The following is a 17,073-nucleotide window of genomic DNA, read 5'->3' on the forward strand; positions in this document are numbered from 1 at the left end:
GGTGCGGGTTAAGGCTGTTTTGCGTGAGATAGTATTGACTCTTTCAGTGGCTTCAGATATAACTTCTTGAGGGTACCCTCGGTTTTGAAATCTTTTGGCCATTTCTTCAATGCGTATATTGTAGGTCATTGAATCCGATGTTATACGTTTGACGCGTAGCATTTGACTACAGGGAAGATGTTTTTTTAAAGAGTTCTGATGGAAGCTTGTGTAGTGCAAAGTATTATTGCGGTCGGTGCTTTTCCTGAATAGATCAGTTTCTATTTTTCCATTGGTAAGCTCAATAGTTACATCCAAAAAATTGATGATGTGATCGCTGATTTGCCAGGTTAATTGGATCCTTTCATCTTTGGTGTTCAATTCAATGAGTGCTGATTCCAATTTTTCTCTTGTGTCTTTCCATAGGAAGAACAAATCGTCTATGTAACGAACAAATAATTTCAGGTTGTTTTTCCAAGTGTCAATGTCATAAATGAACGTATTCTCAAACTCTGCCATATAAATGTTGGCATAGGTCGGTGCTGCACAATTTCCCATCGCCATCCCGGACAGTTGTGGATACCAATGTTGGTCATAGGAAAAGTAACTGTGATATAAGGTGTAAATCATTAATTCCAATAGGAATGGTTGAAGATCGGGAGAAATGTCACTATTTAAAATCGCTTTTTCCACAGCTTCTATTCCTCCACTGTGTGGGATTGAGGTGTAGAGGCTACTTACATCTGCTGTACATAGTATGAGATTTTCTCCTTCGTTGATTTGTATTTCAGATAATTTCACCAGGAATTCTGTTGTGTCCTTTATGTAGCTCTTTTGGTTTTTTACCAATGGTTGAAGATGGCAATCCAGGAACTTACCCACCGGTTCATGGATAGAACCTCTGGTGGAGATAATTGGTCTAAAAGGTGGGTCAACTGGATTTTTGTGTATCTTAGGCAGCATAGTTATTGTTGGACTCCGTGGGTGTTCAACTGTTAGATATTTGCTTGTTCTTTCGTCAATGATCCCTTCATTCGTGGCTTTTTGAAGAAGCTTCATCGATTCAATTTTATATTCAGAAGTTGGATTCCCTTCAAGTGGCATGTAAGTGTTGCTGTCAGAGATGTGTTCCTTTATTTTCGCCGTGTACATACTGGTGTTAACTATGACTAAAGCGCCACCCGTGTCCGCTTTAAGGCATTTTATTTGTGTGTGTGCAAATAACTTTTATGAATCCTAGCGTACTCGGACGGTTACGCTACCTCAAGGAGCACCCAATCTTTCCAAAACTCGTTTAAACAAAATTCTTCTAACAAAATCAATCAAATATAAGACAAACCATCTGCTGTGCACCTAGCCATATCACAAATTCAAAGTTTAATGTCTAACATGTCCTTACACTGACCCAAAAGCTATTTTCACAATTGCAGGGTTAGCTGTTACATGGGAAAGCATTGGGATGCAATATTAAAATGAAATACTGTTATCTCTGTTTACGAGATAGCTACAATGTTCATATTTAGACTTTTTAAAAAGTCCACTTCAGTGCCAAATTTAGATTTGTGTTAAATATTTTCCCAAAGGTAGTTTTAAAAAGTGCCCTTTTACCTAGCTAAAGCCTCTAGAAGACCATTTCTTTGCATGAGCGTCCAACTGTTACCCATTTGCTGAATAGCCCCTTTGATGAGGTATGAACTTGCTCTCAGATCTGAGACAAAAACTTGGGGCAAGGGTAGGTGTTCTGTTTCTCTTAAAAGACAACCTACCTGCTTCCAGAGCTGAGGCAAAGGCCTTGGGTGTGGGGAGGTGTTCTGCTCCTCTTAAAAGTTGATCAACAGGGCAGTAATCATAAAAATAATTATTTCAAAGGGGCTTACCCTGTCACAAGCAGCTGTATCTTACATATGAGCCTCCCCCTCCTTCTCTTATGCTGCAGTCAGCCAGGCACCATTTACAGTGAGAGAGGAGCAGCCCTCAGACTATGTTTCGAGGGATAACATACAATTTAAGAGGGATTGCTCATGTCCCGGGACTCCCCTATAGAGTGGGAACAGAACCTCTGCACAGGGAAGAAAGGTGCTACCTTGTTTGATTTAGTTGATGGGGTGCTGTGAAATTGTTTGCAGTAGAATATGCAGACTCTGCTGCAAATGTTGGAATGGTTACTCCTGGGAACTCTTTCCCTATTGGACAGGGAGGTGCCAGGACTCACCGTCACCCATTGGCTAGTGACAGGCATAAATGTGCCCCCCTGGTCAACCCCTGCAGACAATATTGGACCTGTGAAAGACAGCAGAAGGACTGAACCTGCCGTTGAGACCTGTGAGGAGAACCCTAAGTGTGTTGTGAATGAAAGACAGCTGCCTCAAGTTCAACTTGGACAAGACTGAAGTTCTCATCCTGGGACCCACTCCGTCAGCCTGGGATGACTCCTGGTGACCAGCCGCTCAGGGTGCTCCGGGGTGGACGGCAGGAGCAAAGGTTTGGTTTTTTACATTTATGACAGGAAGGTTTCGGCATTTTATGCGGTTCTCCCATTACTCTTCTGCCTCTGCATAGCAGTTAAAAGCAAGGGAACATAACTTTGGGGACCACCAGTAAATTTGGATTATAACACTGGACTGTTGAAAGCTCCACTGAAGACAAAAGACTGACTTGGGTCAATAATGGCTAGTGTGGGTAACAGGTCCAACATTCCAATATTTGTCTGCCTGGTTTCCTTTTTCTCGCTCGGTGGGTGGAATGTTCTGATAGCCTTAAAGACATTGTACCACAAGATATGCCAATTGTTAAAGCTCCTCTCTGTCGTTGAAGACCCTCATCTGCAATTTGGACCAAAAACTCAATGAGGGCCATTAGTAACCAGTGTAGCCTTTAGCAATGGGCTATAATGCTATATAATAAATGGATAAAGAGGGAATAATAGGGATGTTTTTCACATCTGGATTCTAAGTGACATTCTAGACAACTCGAACTTCAGTCTTGGTGTCTGTTTGATATCAGCCTGACCAATCAGTGAAAAACATCCATTATTTATTGTTATCAATAATAATTCTAAATATTTGTTGTTATGCTTTTTCTTCAATGAAAACCCGCCATTATGAATTAGGCAAGAAACAGTTTCAGAGCTGTTCTTTTTCTTTTTTTCATCATTAAATGTTCTGGTCCCAAATATCATAACCTAACTCCTGTGTTTTTACCCATCGTGTCAGTTGATCACTATGCTGCATTTGAAACGCTACTCTCCTTTCTACACTCACTTCCTTATTCATGACAAAACAAGTGCAGATTCTCCTCATTTCTCTAGAATTGATAGTCTGTTGACTCTACTCCCCACCTTTCTACTTATTGGTGTCTGCCAACTCTCAATGTTGGGCTCTCGCTCTCTCTCTTTTAAGCATGACCTTAGAAGGCATTATTAGATTCTTTGAACTATCTTAATGTTTCTATGTATATGATTCGTAATGTTTCTTTTTTAATTTCTGGCCTTAGCACTAATCTTCAATCTAAAATGCCACACAGCGGCAACGCTATCTGAAAAAATCGGTTCTCATATACTCAAATCATGTATTAAACTCAGCAATGCACATGGAATCCTGCATTACAACCACAGCTTTGGTTGTCAGGTATCAACTAGTCAACATTTATGGAACTCACCCTTCCACTACCTACCGCACAGCCAAAACACACATCCCTGATCTAATGTTTAGCAAGTTAGATTGCAGCAACAGCCTTTAAGTAAGAATCCCTCCATACTCTTTCTTGCTATTACACAAGGTTCTTAACTTCAGTATTGTGACTCTCTTAAATCTCTCCATGCACATTCCTGCTACTCAGTAATGTCACCAAATTTCCTGACTGTATGCAATAAGGAAATAATTATCAATTTAAAAAACACTCCAATTCTTATTTTAATGCCTATTAACAGCTTATTCCCTAGCATCCTATTTTGTAGCATAACTAGATCTGTCCCCCTGTGTCCCCTTAGATCCAAGACCTAAACCTTATTGTCTCCCCAAATCTACATATTTAGCCTCTTGGTTCCATTCATTGTGTACACTCAGACAACATCTCCCAATTATTCTATGCCTTTCTCCTCTCTTCCCATTTTTGAAAACCTCTCATAAGAATCATAACCTCAAATCAGGGAGTGATTTCAACTAATGTCTAATTCCGATTCTCTCACTCTTCCCATTTCTCAACCTCTCAGATTGCCTTCAATGAACCTATGATGTAGTCACGTATAGATCATGTATGTATGCCAAATGTATTGCCAAGTATATGCCTATCCTTCAACCACCAGATGCTTGCATCATATCCACCTTATTCTTAATGTTTGCCATTCGAACTGTAAATGTTCATATGTACAGTATACCTCAAGCAATCTATCAATCAACCAGTATTCTTAAGAAAACGTGAGTACTCACCCGTAAGGGTTTCAAGGTGTTGGAGGGCGGGGGGAATCTGCTGTTCAGTTGAAGAGCAAGGTCTTGAGGTCTTTACTGAGTTGAGGCTGAGATGGAAATTGCCTGGGATGCACAGGTGGTAGGGAATTTCAGGTCTTTGCAGCCAGGTAGTAGGAGGATCTTCCTCCAGCAGTGGTCCTTCTTATCCTTTGGATGGTGGCCAGGGCCTGATGGGTGGAGTGGATATGTCTAGTGTGAGTGTGGAAGGAGTAGCAGTGGTAGAGGTATGCAGGTCTGGCATTGTGGAGGGCTTTGTAGGCGAGTGTGAGGAACTTTTAGGTGATTCTTTTGTTGACCTGGAGCCAGTGGAGGTCTCTGAGGTGGCGGGTCATGTGGCTGCGGAAGGGGATGTTCTTGATGAGTCTGGCAGTGGCATTTTGGATGTTTTTCAGCTTTTTTAGAAGTTTTTGATTGGTGCCGGCGTAGAGTGCATTGCCGTAGTCCAGTCTACTGCTGACAAGTGCTTGAGTGATCTTTTTCCTGGACTCAAAGGGGATTCACTTGAAGACTTTCCGGAGCAGGCAGAGCGTTTGCCAGCAGGAGGACAAGACAGCATTGAACTGGTAGTTCATTGAGAGCGGAGAGTCCAGGGTGATGCATGGTCCGTGGGTGTGGGGAAGTTCCGAGCACTGCAGGCCACCAGGAGTCGCCCCAGGCAGAGGGGGTGGGGACCAGGATGAGGAGTTTGGTCTTGTCTGAGTTGAGCGTGAGGCAGCTGTCCTTCACCCAAGTGGATACTGCCTTCATTCCACTGTGGAAGTTGTTATTGACGACAGCAAATTTGTCGATGAGGGAGAGAATCAGCTGGGTGTCGTCAGCATAAGAGACGATGTTCAGTCCGTGGTTACTGATGACGGGTGCAAGCGGGGCCATGTAGATGTTGAAGAGGATTGAACTTAGGGAGGAGTCCTGCTGCACTCCACAGCTGATTTCTGTGGAATCTGAGAGAAAAGGTGGAAGTCTGACTTTCTGAGTTTGGCCGGAGAGGAATGAAGGGGTCCAGTAAAGGGCTTTGGCGCTGATGTTGCCATCATAAAGTTTAGTGCAGAGGGTGTCATGGGAGATGGTGTTGAAGGTGGCTGAGATGAACAGGAGTATGAGGGCTGCAGTCTCACCTTTGTCGAGGAGGATGCTGATGTCATCTGTGGCTGCGAAGGGAGTGTTCTCGGTGCTGTGGTAGCTTCTGAATCTAGATTGGGAGTGGTCCAGACTGGTGTTCGTTTTGATGAACTCAGAGAGTTGGGCGTTGATAGCAGTAGCGGTTGGTGGTGGGAGTAGCTGCCGGACGGTGATGTGGGGAGGGGGAGGGGCAGGGTGGGGGGTAGTAATCTGTGGATTACAGAGCATTACAGGTAAGTAAACATATAAATAAAGAAAACAAATGTTGTTGCGCACACTGCATCCCCAAATGCGATGCAGTGCACGCAACAAAATTTGTTTTATTTATTTATATGTTTACTTACCTGTAATCCTCTGTAATCCATAGATTACTACCCCGCACCCTGCCCCTCCCCCTCCCCACGTCACCGCCCGTCAGCTACTCCCACCACCGAACGCTACTGGTTGATAGCCTTCTCAATGACTTTGACTGTGAAAGGGAGCACGGAGATGGGTCTGTAGTTCTTGAGGTCCATCAGTTAGCAGAGGGTTTCTTCTGCAGGGGAGTGATTATGTTCAGGATTCCTAGACTAAATGCTCTTGCTGCAAGCAATGAATAAATAAATAGATAACTACATAAATATGAATTTATAGACCAACTGTGTCTCTATATCAGAGTTTGGAAGCTGAGTTCAATCAGCTATTTGAGGCAAAATCATGCACTCAGTTTTATGCTCAGCATTCTGGTCAGATATGCTTTTTATTGTGCACCTGTGTGCTCAACTGAGCAAGCTTTCGCCAAGAAAGAAGTGGTAACTTCTCTGTCCACGAGTGAGTCCATAAGCCACCGCAGGAAGTCACTGACTCATTGGGACATATTATCAAGAGCGGCGATAACATTATTGCCGCTTTAGCGGCGGGAAACTGCTGCTAAAGCGGCGATTAGGGGCTTGATAATACGCCCTTGTAAATTCCCATAGAAGCCTTGTATGGCAATTCACAAGGGCATATTATCAAGCCCCTTATCGCCGCTTTAGCGGCAGTTTCCTGCCGCTAAAGCGGCAATAATGTTATCGCCGTTCTTGATATTAGGGCCCCTTGACTGTTATGTAAAGGACAATTGTGATGCCGTATTGTATAGTTGAATTAAGCCCCAAGGGTGCAATTCCACCACTGAATTGAGCCGCTACATTTCTGTAATACATTTTCTGGTTAAGTATTGATCAGCATGAGTTAGAAACGTGTATTTAAGATAACCGTAAAGCGTTCTTATAAAGTTGTGATATGTGCTATGGGTCTGAAGTTGCATGTCTTTGTAATATGTATGTGTTCAAGTCCTCTGAAACTGTTTTATTTGTGTGGCTTTATCCCATTTTGTATGCTGTATTTTAAGTTAAGCCGCTGTATTGGCAACGGAGCGCTCTCTAATCATAAAAACAAATATCAACGAAATAGTAATAGATTATACCGACTTTTAACTTCCCCTTTAAAGAAAACAGTGCCAATTTTTAGAGCAACAGGTAACAATGTCCTATTTTTCTGAGCGTTTTCTCTGAAAACACATTTACTTGAAATGAAGCAAGGAGCACTACTGTTTCAAAAGGTAAACAAGTGTTCCCTCCTAGACGAAGCGGAGGGTTTCTGTTTGCACGCCAACACTCAGCTGTTGAGTGCCATTGCGTGCATTAAACTAAGATAAAGGCCTGTAAAGAACACACAGCTGCAATATATCAGACAGATGGAAGGCTTTGCCTCAATTTCAGCAGTGGGTTGCTAAACTTTTAGATACACATTTAAGTCGATGCGATTGACACCTGTTCAGGTAGAAAGAGGTCAACTGGGTTCAAATTCTATGCATTGTATCAGTCAAACAGGAATCTCTCTATGCTTTGTAAACAAACACCCATCATAATGTGCATGCAGATCAAACACTGCAATATAATATTTTTTCAAATACAGTTCCAAGAAATTGCAGAACATGCGCCGTTGGCAAGTTTTGTTTTTATCTTTATATGCCATACTTTCAGTCTGCTACTCCCACGAAGGCAGTTCAAATAAAGAGACTATTTAGACTTGTTTTATTATGGTTAGCAGATAATTCCATGTCATCGGGGGTCCTACGATCCAGTCCTTGTCTTTCCCTTTTCAGATCATTATTTTCAGGCGTCCTAGTCCAATAGGTTCGACTGCCGAACCATGAATACAACTCCCAGAGTGCAATGCGGTGTTAATGAAAACAACGTGATGGGAAAATAGTGTCCCCAATGACAGGGCGTTATCTGGTAACCATACCCCTGTGTAGCTTAGTTCTAAATGATTGAGCGTTTTCGGTATTGTCGACTAAACATTTGTAGGTTCTTCTTATGAAGCACTCTCCTGTTTTTGCAATACACAAACCTTTAGAAATGAATACATGGGATCAGTTAAAACAAAGTAGGCAAAGGCGGTAGTTTTTTATTTTATGTGATAACATTGTTGACATGGGTCGTGTTGCTGGTACTGGCAATGTACACTACCTCACACCACAAACAACCACTTCGTCATCCTATCACTAGATCCAGGAATACCGAGATGTGAATCACGGGTGTGTTACTTGGAAACTCATTTGATCTTGTTTACAAGACTTAATGCCAAGATCAAGGGTATGGGAAGTTCTGTCATCAAGTACAATTAACTCAGCACGTTTTTACTTTTTTGTGAGGTTGGTTGGGTTGCAGGACTGCAAAATAGGATAACGTGTTTTTCAATGTTTTCGATAGCACTTGTAATTCTGCCTTAGTATATTTTTTCTAGGAATGAGTGATGATTGATTTTTCCAGTCGATCTAGGAATGTACCACTAAAGATGGAGGTGTCAATTACTTTGCTGTCGGGCATGGTAGGAAAATTGAAATATTTAATTTTCATGATTATGATTGCGTCTTCAACAAGACTCTAGGGTCAGCAGTTTATGATAAAGGGTTGTAGAAATTGTATTTATGCAAACATGGGTCGGATTTGCACTGTTGAGCAAAACCTCAAACCACTTTATTGCAAGAAATGGGATATGGGGAGAGCCCTGTGAACAATCAGAGACTACAATGCATAGGTTTTTTTGGGAAGATGCGGACAGACTGAGTGCTCTGTTGCAGTTTTCTTTGTCCAGGACACCTCCATGGCCTCCTATAATTCCCTTCTAGACAGCATTTTTATCTCTTCTTTAACACTTACAGATTTGTCTGCTGAAGTCTCTTCAAATGCCTTCTAATCAACAGTGGTGGACTGAAAACTTAAAACAGCCATGTACATTATACAAATTGTGTGGGTTATCTAGGTGCTGTTTGCCAAAGTGAATAAAGCTGAAGATACCATAGTCTTTTGACGCCTAAATGCCACCACTCATTCCTCGAACTATCGAGGATTTTGCATGTGGCCTGTATAGCCAATCCAGCCCTGCTCATGAAGTACATAATCCTCAAGCATGTGGATCCACTGATCTCTCTAGAACTCTTTTTGCTTTTCTGGGATTATGCATATTTCGCTTACATACCCATCTCTGCTTTGACAAAGATAATACCAGAAGTCTGACATTTCCTAAAAACTCCTTTCAAAATAGCTAGGTTTTGTACTTTAACTGTGACGAAATGCATACAGGGGGAGGATTCTAGACTCATGGAAGGGGGCCGAAGTGATACCGATCTTTAAGAAAGGGGACAGGTTGAAGCCCTCCAACCACCTCCCGATCAGCCTGATCGACTGTGCCCAAAAGGTCTTCTGCCGCTCCCTCCTAGCTAAGATCAAGGATTGCATGGATGAGAATCACATCCTCTCTCCACTCCAAGCGGGGTTCCGGCAGAAGACGGGCACTATCGACCAGGTGTTCCGTTAGGTTCTATTGTATTGGAAGGTAGTTGTGCTGGGAAAGGGCAGCCTATATCTTGCCTTTATAGATTTAAAAACAGTTTTCGACCTTGTACCCAGGGTATCACGTTGGAGAGTGCTCAGGGATTTGGGGATGCCCTTGTCAATTCTGGAACTCCTGATCAGGCTACATGAAGATAACGTTGCCTGTGTGAGATGGGGGGATCAAGGACAATATACAGAGCCCTTCAGAATCCAGTGGGGGTTCCGCCAGGGCTTGCTCCTAGCCCCTACTCTCTTCTCCCTATATGTCAACCAAGTAGCCGAGCTATTGTGTTCCATCTCAGAAGACGCCCAGTCATTAGCAAACCATAAAATCCCTATACTCCTATTTGCTGATGACACACTCCTGGTCTAAAAAACACCAATGGGCCTCCATAAACTTCTAAATCATTTTAAAGCTTTCTGTGGTGAAAGGGGCCTGGTCATCAATACTGATAAGACCAAGCTAATGATGATGAACCCACACAAGTCTTTCAAAGGGAAATTGTTCCTGGATAATGTTCCGCTCGAGAGGGTTAGCTCTTTCGACTACTTGGGCATTAAGTTATCTGAGGGAATGGCTTGGAAGAACCACTTGAAGAAGGCATCCTTGAAATTCTCTCAGATTACTTAATCACTAAGGTAGGAGCATTGTCTGTCATACACCAAACTTGTAGCAACTGCTCGTAGGCTGTACACTTGTAAGGCAGTGAGTAGTGCTCTATAAGGGGCGGAGCTATGGGGCACAACAAATGTAAGTGACCTCATAGTAGTGGAAAACAAGTTCCTCAGCAACCTTGTATCGCTGACCCAAAGTACCCCCTGCTCCCTCTTAAACTGGACCTGGGTATAAAGCCGATCAATGACCTGGTGAGACATCGGCCTTTGCTTTTTTTTAATAGATTGGCCACTATGCTAGAATTAGCATTGTATGCCGCAGCCTTAGTGAGGTTTTAGTCTTAGACACCAACAATAAGATTAGCTGGATCAAGCATGTAGACAACCTTCAAACAAGTATTGGCTTGCTGCAACAGGTCATAGGCCATCCACCGACCAATATCAGGGACCATGTGAAGCAACTTTATTGGGGATGGGTTGACCAGAACATATTTGCACACTCCAAACTGGGCTCCTTAGTTGCTACCTTTATGGATTCGAAACCCAATTGTTCCCTAGAAAGCTTTTTTGATGTCATCAAGATCCCAGCTGATATGAAATTGTACATCCAGTTTAGGCATGGCATCTCCCTATTAATGCCTTTACTAACTCTTGGGTGAACAATAAAACTCGATCAAAGTGTTGTTCTTCTTGCGCTTGTCCATACGAATCAACTGGCCACATCCTTTTTGCCTGTTCAGATTATTTGAAAGCAAGGATTAAATGGCTAGCTCCTGCATGCAGACAATTAGGGACTCGAAACTCTGAGGAGGCCATGCACATTTTAAAAACAGATGCAAGACCTCTGTTTGCCTGTGTGACAGCGAAATATTTAGGCCACTGCTGGGCAATTAGAAGGAAGACACTGTTGAAATCCTCCCCTGGCCCTAATAGATAAAATGGCAATTGTGATGCCCCAGCAACGAGGACTCATTTGCAATCTGAAATGTACGTTTTTAAATTGTATATATTTGTTGTATTTTATGGAATTATACTATGTATTGCAATATGCTGCTCTTGGATTGGAAGGGTGCTGCTAAGGGATAAAAGGGGCAATAATGCACCTTTTGGGATAATAATCTGATGACTGTTTTAGGCAATTGCTGCTAATGCACTAGCAATTTATTTATGTGGCCCCATTTCCCAGTCCTATCTTGCCGGCGACAGCATAATTATGACAGGCCATTTTATCCATGTATTCTAGAGTACCTACCGTTATGCACTGTGTATTTTTTTATTGACTGTTTTATAATTAAGAATGTTTTAACTTGATCTGTGTGGCTGTACCCTTTTATGGTTTCACAAACCGAAATAAAGTGAATTTGATGATGATTACATACTTTATCTCCATGATCAACTGTTTCCAAAGGCATGATGCCTAAGAGGGAATTTAGAAAATATTTGACCAAAGCTCCAATCCCAAAAATAAACCAAACCCAAAAATATAGTCAAACTCGGCCCCGTTGCACTCAAAAAGGTTTTTGTCTGTGAGATCAGCTAAGAAACAGTGTTCTCTTCAGAGGAATGGAGTCACAAGTGGTGTAAGTAATAGATTTTAATAGGGTGAACATAAGACATTACATCCATGGCAGTCTGAAAGTCTTTTAGAATGTGGCTTGTTTTTCAGTCAGTAACACTCTGGGCATGAAAACTGAGTCATCAGAGAAATAAGATGGGAACATAGAAAGAAAGGAACATTTTTGGCCTAGATGTACCTGGGCACAAGAGTAGGAGTAGTGAAGACTGTTAAGTGCAAAACTGGGAGTGATGGGAGTTAGAAAGGGAGGTTTTATATTTGAGTATATTGGCTTTTGTTTATATGTGTCTTGGTGTGTATTGAGTTGTCTATGTGTGAGCATGTGGATTGTTTATGTCTACAGCTCTGCCTGTATGTATTTTGGTGTATATGTGGCATGTGTAACTGTTCAAAGTAGCACATTGTGTGATATTCCTCCATTTGCAGATGGCGCCCATCTCTGGCCTCTGGTGCTCACTTCGGCATCTGGTGACCAAACCTAGCATTCGGTTGAGAAGAGATGGGTGGAAGGAATGAAAACAGCAGAATGCTTTTTAAGACAATCAATAAGTGCATCAACCCCCTGCCCTCCTGCTTCTCACGCCACAGAAAAGTGCAATGCCATTAATCTCTTGTTCAGAGAAGAAAATACAGAAACTTTGACAGCACAATGACAAAACCAAGCCTGTTTCATTTCTTATTTCTGTAGGTTACCGAAATTGTCATCCTTCAAAGTCCTATCTCTTGCAAATCTCGCTATCAAATGCAACTCCCTCAAAGCCACTTCTTATAAAGGTAATTTCTTAGCCATTTACCTCACTAAAGCTCTGTTTAGGGATGCTCTCTCACTCCTACTCACCATTGTCAAGGCTCCTTGCACACAAGGCATCTTCCCAGAAGTTCTCACAACAGACTAAATCCTCCCAATCTAAAAGAGACTTACACTGGACCCTGATGGCCTCGCCAACTACCAGCCCATCACTCATCTACTGTTATCTGCTTGATCACTGAAAAAGTAGTCCATGCTCAACTCCAAGATCACAGTAATACTAACCATCTCCTGCATAGCCACCAGTCACACTGCAGCATGGAGACTGCTATCTTACCCATCGGAGATTATGCCCTCCTGACTACCGATGGAGACGACCCCTGTACCTGATATTGCTAGACTTCTCAGTTGCATGTGACACAGTCAAACATCCCACTTTGAAATGCACTCTGGAGTTTCTAGTGGGATTAACTGACAATATACTTTATTGGTTCTCTGTCTACCATTCCAGCCAACACCAGTTTGATAAAATTAGTACCCCCAATACCCAAAAAAAGACTTTTACTTGTTTAGTCCCCATTGTTGCATACTATGACCTGTCATCTTCGGCCTCTACATACAGCCACTTGAGGATCTACTCATGGATAAGAGCATCAAGAATCACCAGTATGCTGATAATATACAACTCTATGTGAAGGTCTCCTCTGCCTCAGACATCCCGTGCCTCAAACACTGCCTCCACATTACCCAGACCTGGATGTTCAGCACCTATCTGATGCGCAATCTTACCAATGCAGAATTTCTGTTTATTGCAACAAACGGGAAACAGTACAAACCTGGCTCAATGGTATGAACCTTGATGACTGCCTGTCCCAAAAATTTTTGGGGATTCACCCTGGACACCAACCTCACCTTCATAGAACACATTGCCACAATAATAAAGACGGTGTGGTATCAGCTTTCTCTTCTGAAGAAAGTGAAACTGATTCTTCCAGAAAATGACTTAGAATTGTTATTCGAGCCCTCATACTCTTGCATCTGAATGGTGGTAATGCCGAGCTCAATGGCCTCCAAAACTCCACACGGTCCATACATGCTGCAGCATGTCTTATCCAGGGTCTGAAGAAATATGATCACATCACCACTGTTAGACCCAGCGGTTTTGGGCTGGCTAAGATGCATCAAAGCCAGTCAGATCCCACTATTCCAAATAAAATGAGTACAATACACTTGTCAGATAACCTGAGCTCACCCTCTGGTAGCTTGGCACCGAGCAGTCAGGCTTATCCTCAGGGCTCGAGGGTAAAGCGCTGTCACAACACTCCCCTCACAAAACACTGCGTTTGCCAAAAAAAGACTGCACAACATATGTATAAACACACTGGTCTTTATATTACACACATTCTGAAATCAAAACGAAAAACACATTGTACATACACTCTACATTTATTCGCAATTGTCAATCATCTCTATTGAAATCAAAAGGAAAATACACATTGTATATGCACTTCACAGTTATATGCAATAGCAGTTTTCCCCATTACAGAAAGGTCAAACATTCACCCCTTAGTCTTGCAACTCTACCAGCCAACGTTATACATTGCCTCTGCTAGTGCATTGTTGACTAGACAGCCAGAACCACCTAACATAGAAAGAAAGAGTTACTTAGTTTAGTCCATCTGGATTAGATCTCCAGTCACCTGACGGCACCTGCACAAGGGCAAGATTAATATCTCCTGCGTAGACAAAAGTTTGTGACCCAGGAAGCTGGTGAGCTACCCGTCTGGAGAAAGGTTTTCCCCTCAAGCAAAGGTGTAACCTGCTGTAGATCCCTGGTAGACAGCTGCAGGTGCCAACAGCCACACAAAACCCCTTGAGTCTCGTCTCGATGTTTTCCTAAACAAAGCACCCTGTGGTGTGGGTCCAGGGAGAGGGAGCCAACGACCTTGGACAGAGGCCTCAATGTCAGGCACTGTCATCCTCCCAATCTGGAAGACGAAGACAGTCTCAGCTCCCGGCTCAGGTTCACCCAAAACCCCTATGACACCACACGCTCTGGAGCACATGCAAGCAAAGGTCGTCTTGGTTGCAAGCAAGGGTCCCTTGGACTCTGCAAGCTTCTCCCACACTCCTTCAATTCCTTTTTTCCTGGCACCTCTGATGCCTGCTGATCGTTGCACACATACTCTTCTTGTACAATGAGATTATTGCATTCGTCAGGACGGTCCTTTCCCCAACCACAATCACTTCCACCTGTCTCTGCTGCACTCAGTACGATCCTTAAGATCTCGTGGACACACTGAGATCCTTTGTGTCCCTGGGAGCAGGTGGACTGAAGGCTAGTTCACCGGCCCTCGAAGAGTACTTCGAGACCCAGGCCGCATAAGTTGGCACTAGCTGTGAACCAGCAACGTCCAGGCAAAATCCTCCAAGTGATAGTCCCCTGGAGCACAACAAGCTCCATTCCACCATGAGTCTGTGGGTAGTCCAGTTGCCGTTCCTCTTGCCCTAATGATTCCTCACATCAATGTCACAGTATCAAACCAGCATAGTATGGTTCCAATTCCAAACGTCTCTCCTTTCGAAGGCTGAAGCCCCAGTAGTTATACCCACCGTGGCCTTTAATGATACGATCAGTTCAAAAGGCCATTTTTGAAATATACAAGCCCTCTCGAAATGTTGTCTAGTCTGCCATTCTACCCCAGGAGGTTTGATAACAATCTTTAGTGGGGTCTCTTGCATCTTGGAATGCAGGTGCCAATCCATCCCAACTTAACCATCCCAAAAAGGGAGTCAGAGATCGGCAGTTTCCTGTGAACCCCTATTTTATGGCCCTTTATCAGTAATGCACAGATGTGGCTATCCCCCTATCCCCCAAGTGTGAATTAGGAGACAGACCTCCAGGCATGCTAAGCCTGCACACTGAAATGCCCTCTTTCACAAAGTGATCTTTCCACCACCATAATGTCGAACTCACTCCTACTACTGGAGAGGATTCGCCATTATGAACTTATCGATACCCAGCACCATATTGTTACTATTCTACCTATAGGGAATAATGCAAGATAGCCCCTCCCTACATCCCCACATGCTAATACAATGTAAGAAGCAGGCCCCATCATACTGAATACCAGCCGCGGACCGTGGAGGGAGTTACGGTGGGGCAGGGAGGCGGGGAGGGGGAGGGGCAGGGTGGAGAGAGCTAAAAACCGGCATATGGATAATTACAGGTAAGTAAACAATTCAAATAATAAAACGAATTTCGTAGAGCGCACTGCATCGCATTTTGCCAAGCTGGACACCATGTTTTTCCATCCCTCTAGGAATTATTTTGTTTTTCATAAACGAAGAAGTAGTTTGTTTGTGAAAAAGAACAAGAGCAATGAACCTGATACTAAGGGAGTTTTCACCCTGGCATTGGGGTTACTGTTTGTTTTCTCTACTAGAGTCAACAATACCTAAAATGGCAGACCAGTGCAGGCACAACCAGTGCTGGTCACCTCTGCATCAATAGGGTTGGGTGGCCATCACTGTAACCTGGGTCCACTGGTGCATGGTTCACCAAATCAAGTGATCTAGACAACAAAGACAGCTGAGGCCTATTGTCGGGAAACCCTGCAGTTCCCCAGACTCTTAATGAGGCAGGGAAACGGTGAATTTGTTGGGAAGGGAGAACCCCCAATATATAGGGGGGCTCCTATTCTGTAAATCTCTAAATTAGTGCCTTGGAATTTTTAACTAATTTACTTTGAAAGTTTTGATGCTAAAATTCATCATTTAGCACTCTTCTTTTCAAATTTTCCCAGGAGGGAGACTGCCTTGAAGAGGGTTTGCCTACCATGCTTCACTTATTTTATGTAAAGACAATCATCAAGCACACTTGATAGAACTTTTGTGGCAACAAAAAATGCTAAGACCACAGAAGCAGCATACTGTGTTGCTGCATGCTCTGTGTGGCTGGCAGAGGTAAGTTCTCAAATTGTAGAATAAATGAAGCTCAAGCCTGTACTTAAGGTGACAGTCACAAGTAAAAGATAAGTATGGAATAACAACCTTGTATCAAGCTTGTGGAAGGTCTTAATGAACTAACTGAATTTCCTCCACCCTAGGGTTAGTACTGTGGATGAAATTCAACAAGTGGGCTTTACTCTGAATTTAGACTGTCCTCCAGAAATTGTAGGGTTTTCAGTTACAACTGAATTCTAAATCAAGCCTTTGGAAGATAATACATTAAATTAAAGTTCTTGTAAGGAAGGCAAAGAGACGTGATAAAGAGCCTTCAAGGCAAAGGTAAATTACACAGTGGAACCAAGCCCTCATTGAGGATATATGAACAGAAATATATGGAAAGTATGGGGAACTAATGACTCTGTTTAATGAAAACTATCCAAGGCTGATAGAATATGTGGATTGTAGTTCTCTTCTTGTTACTACAGGAGAAGCGTCTATAAACTATCTGAGAAAAACTGCAAGAAATGAGTTGCTTCAAACATCAAGGATTTTACTATCTTTAAAGAACTTCATTTTATTTTAAAAACAAAGTCAGTAGTGGAATGAGGGCAGGTTGCAGGAGCTCCTAGAGAGCTGAAAGGCAAGTGTTTTTTCAACCTTCTCCTTTTAACTTTCAAACTAATGGGCAAAGTATCTCAGAGATGGTGGTGCACGGCAAGGACACCTTTATAGGGCTGTATATAATAATATGATTAT

This window comes from Lissotriton helveticus, chromosome 2_2, assembly GCF_964261635.1.
Source record: "Lissotriton helveticus chromosome 2_2, aLisHel1.1, whole genome shotgun sequence".
Lineage (NCBI taxonomy): Eukaryota > Metazoa > Chordata > Amphibia > Caudata > Salamandridae > Lissotriton > Lissotriton helveticus.